Here is a 4,705-nt window from a genome sequence, read left to right on the forward strand (position 1 = left end):
ACTGCTTTCATGGTTGTGGGGCCCGAGGACCCAACTGCGGTAACGTTTCATGTATCATGTTGTTCAAATGGATTTCTAACTTTTGTGACTTCTTGCTTGACTCCTAGCTTGTGCAGAAGTGAGTTGTTTAATTGACTTATCTTTGGGGCTTTTCTAGGTGTCGTATTGTATTGATTTGTAACTATTCTCTCTCATTTTAAAGAGATGTTATGTATATTTGAAAGAGAGAGAGAGTGAGAGAGGGAGGGAACATGAGCAGGGGCAGGGGCAGGGGGCCAGGGCTGCAGAGGGAGAAGCAGGCTCCTCGCTGAGCAGGGAGCCCAAGAAGGAGTTTGAGCCCAGGACCCCAGAATCAGGACCTGAGCCACCCAGCGGCCCTCATTTGTAACTCTTCTCTTACAGTCAAGAGAACAACTCCTTTAGCCTGAAGAACTTCCTTTAGCACTTTTTTTTTTTTTTTAGACTTGATCCCCTGGAGCCGAATATCCTCATGGTAAGTTTACCTGAAAATATCTGTATATTCTTTATTTTTTATTTTATTTTATTTTATTTTTAATATGGAAGGCTTCACGGATTTGCATGTCATCCCTGTGCAAGGGCCATGCTAATCTTCTCTGTATTGTTCCAATTTTAGAATGTGTGCTGCCGAAGCGAGCACTATCCTTTATTATTTAAGGATAATTTTTCTGGAAAAAGATCGGTCAGCACTTTGAATATAGTTCTGGACTCCTTTTATTATGATAAAAAAGTTAACTACTAATTATATCATTGTTCTTGTATGTGTTCTGTGTTACTTTTCTCTAAGTACTTTTTAAGATTTTTTTTCTTTATTTTTTTAGTTTTCAGCAGTTTGACTCCAATGTGGTTTTCTTTATATTTATCCTTTGTGTGTAGGTGTCATATTTGTTCTGATTTGTTGAGATTCTTGGATCTGAAACTTAAGATTGTCTACCAGTTTGTGAAGGGTTGAGCCATCATTTCTTTAGATATTTGTCTATATCTGTCTCTCCTCTCCTTCTGGAAATTTAATTGCATGTGTGTTAAGCTGCTTGGTATTATCCCAGAAGAGTATTTTCCTATTTACTTATTTTCTATTTATTTTTCTTCAGTAATTTGTCTCATTCTGCTTTTGTGGGTGAGCAATTTCTTGTGATCTTCTCATAAATTTCACCAGTCATTTCTTTTATCATTTTCAATCTGATGCTGATCCCATCTAGTGGATTTTTCATTTCAATGTTTATATTCCAGAATTTCCATTTTTATGTATTTTCATTTGTATTCACTCTTTTAGACCATTTGTTCTTTAACTCTTTAAAAATATTTTTAATTTTTTGAACACATAATAGCTACTCTAATGTATCTGTGTGACAGAGCCATCATCTGGTCAACTGAAGGTCCCGCTCGACTTGTGTTGTTTATTTTTTTGAGATTATAGCATATACTTTACTCTTTCTTTACATATATAATAATATTTGGAGAAAACTGAACATTGTAGATAATACGTTGTAGCAACTCTGGATTCTGTTGTGTTCTTCTGGGGATGTTTTGTAATAGCAGTCTAATTAGCTTTCTTGGATTCTAACTGTAACTTCACTCTTTCTAATGGAATGCAGCAGCTGAAAACCCTGCTTATGCCTCACAGCAACCAGCTGCTGCTTTCTTTCTTTCTTTCTTTCTTTTCTTTTTTTTTTTTTCTAGCCTAGTTCCTGAATTTCTTCACTGTGAGTCTGCCAGCATCAGATTCTCTTTTTTGATGTTTCAAATCAGTAAGGCTGATTGGCATGTTAGTCAGAGAAGGCACTTGGTTAAAAAAAAGCAGCAAAATCACAAATTTCACCTGATAAATCGTTTTTTCAACACTATATTCTATTGGCCTTTCCCTGCTTTATTTGCCGGTCACCCAGGGCTCTGCTTTACACATTTATAGTTTAGTGGTCAGCCAGGGATTTCTGCAAATGCAAATGTTGAGTCTTGGTACTTCTGCACTTCTCAGATTTGCCTTTTAAATTCTCAACTGTTACTTTAATACTGATCACTTTCCTCTCCATTCCTGATCTGGTTAGGCTGGCGGTTTCCCTTCTCTACAGATGGTTTTTGGAGCATGCTCCAACATTTCTTAATCTTCATAATGACAAGTGTTTGAGAACACAATTGCCCTTGGCTTATGTTTGAGCTTATGTCTAAGCTATATAACTTTTATCCATGGTGTGATTTATATGACATCACTTTGCCACCATTATCAGAAACTTGTTCATACATCACAGATCATTGGTCTGCACTTCCTTCGTGGGCAGGTTTCCATAGCTCCCTTTGCCTTTCTCTACCATGATGGTATTGAGGCTGGAAGTCTAATCATTTTTAAAGAATTCTACTATCAAATAAATCTTGAAAATACCATCTCACAAGAAGTTAGTAGACATAGTTTCACTTAACTTGGGCAAGCAGCTTGACTGTCTTATGTCATTGCTTTCTCTTCTGTAACTTAAGGAGTTGGATGAGATACACAGTACTCCTGCCAGTGAAATTCTATTTTTTTCCTCCTATGGTCAAGAAGGAAACATGACTGCTACTAATTTATAGACATAGTGATTGTTTAAGCCTTTATCCTTCTGTTTACATTTTCTCAGAAAATAAGTCACTTGTCAACCGAAATGTTCTCTGGAGTTAAATGAAACATTTTATCTATTGTCTCAGTGGCTTTCTAAATCCTGTTTCAACTTCAATACCCAAAAATAGTCAACAGGCACATTATTCTAAAGGTGACTTTTGCAATATTTTCTAATTTCCCAACCAGAGTATTTGAAATTTATTCCCTCCATTTGCTGTCAATTTTCTCTCTTTCTGAGTATACCTGCTACCACTCAACTCTAATTTCCAATTCCTCCTGGGGGCAGGGGGTGTTTCATATTCAGTTGCATTGTTGTCTTGGCCCAGAATGTTTTTACTCTCTGTGCAATTCAAAAGATGGATGCTGAGCTATATTTTCTCTTCTGAATGACAAAGTCAACAAAATAAGAAACATGTCAAGAAAATGTCAGATGTTAGCAAGAGACTGAAAATAACAAGGTGGACAAAATATAGGAAGAATTCTGTTACAAATGGGTTCCTACAAATAATAATTTTTGTTATCTCTCTTTTTATGTCGCGAATGTAGATATAGTAATATTTATCTTATTAAGCCTAGTGTGCTTATTATTTTCATTAACTTTTCATTTAATTATCTATTTATCAAATACTTTTAAATTATTACCTCATGCCATAAAGCAGAGAGCAAAACAGTTTCCCTGCTCATTGTTGCCACCCAAAGTCATACCATGATGAAAAGCCCTACTTAGAGTTGACAGTGATCATTAGATTCAGAGTCTTGGTAAGCTACAGCACAAGAGGGCAGAGCTAAGTAATTTAGGTGTCAACATCTTTTGAAGGTGGCAGTACAGGAGATAAGACAGGAAAGCAAAGATCAAAGAATGTCAAATAACTTTTTTTTTAATTTTTCCCACTGAATTAGCCAAATTATTTTTAATTGAATCTGTTACAAACCTATTACATTTCAAAAGAAATACATTCTCACTGTGACAATTCAAACAAGAATTAATCTAAAATCACCTTGCATCCTTATATTGAAAAATCAATTGCTTTCATGTTGTTACCAGGAAGTCAACACCATAATGCATTCTTTTTATTTATGAAATATACAACTAGAACATATTAATCTGATTAATATAAAATTGTTTCACTAAATCTCTTAAAACTTGCTCACTGACTTTGTTATAGAAAATGAGATTACTATGTATGAATTTTATAAATACACAATTACATTATGTGGATCTGTGATCAACTTACTGAAAAATGAAGAACATTTATTTAGAAATACTACTATATCTAATAAAATAAAGGATATCTCTAAAATTAGCTCGCTGGAAAAATTTTTAAAGTTGGTTTCCTGTTAGTATTGTTCTATAATACTTCGATTTTTGGGAATGCTATATTTCCAAAGCTAGATTTAAAACCAATAAAAATACTTAAGCTGCACATAAAAAATCCTATAGAAATGATTTGGATAATTAGATATTACAAGTAGATATTGTACATTGATTTTATATGAAATATGAGAATGTTTGAATTTTTTTCAAGGATGGCTTACCTATTTAATAGTTATGAGTATCAGGCTGGAAGCTAAGCAGAATCCAAGATTATTTTTCAAAACCCCTTATCATTTTTTTTTTCCTGGTGGTAGGAATAAAAAGGAGAGATAAAAATGTCAAAATAGCAAGTAAAGTGGAGAATGAGGAAAAGAGATGTATTTTTTAGTAAGGAAGTGTAGCCATTTGTTAAGACAGAGCATTGATATGTGGTCTACATTTACATAAATGTGTATATTCAGTCAAGTCACCTTTATATCTTAGTCTTTACTATATTGCACCAATAATATGTAATAAGCTAAAGTATATTGCTATTGGTTATGTTGACATTGAATAGATATATGATGGCTATATTATTACAATTTGAAGCTATCACACTGCTAGATTTACACTACATATTAACTATCTCAGTAAAATGCGTATATGAAATTGTTTATTTCAAAAATATATACTAGGGATACTTGCATTCTGACATCTTCTGAATAAAGATAAAAATTATTTCTCTTAAAGGTGACAGATCATGCATGGGTGGCTCAGTTAGTTGAGTGTCCAACTCTTGATTT

The 4,705-nt window shown here is 33.8% G+C and overlaps 1 non-coding gene across 1 annotated transcript; it reads right to left on the reverse strand.

The window, feature by feature from the left end:
• Positions 1 to 551: 551 nt before the first annotated feature.
• LOC119865484 lies at positions 552 to 658 on the reverse strand. The gene has a single exon (XR_005377311.1). It is a non-coding gene; the product is annotated as a U6 spliceosomal RNA (small nuclear RNA).
• Positions 659 to 4,705: the final 4,047 nt, after the last annotated feature.

The sequence above is a fragment of the Canis lupus genome, chromosome 23 (assembly GCF_011100685.1).
Source record: "Canis lupus familiaris isolate Mischka breed German Shepherd chromosome 23, alternate assembly UU_Cfam_GSD_1.0, whole genome shotgun sequence".
NCBI lineage: Eukaryota > Metazoa > Chordata > Mammalia > Carnivora > Canidae > Canis > Canis lupus.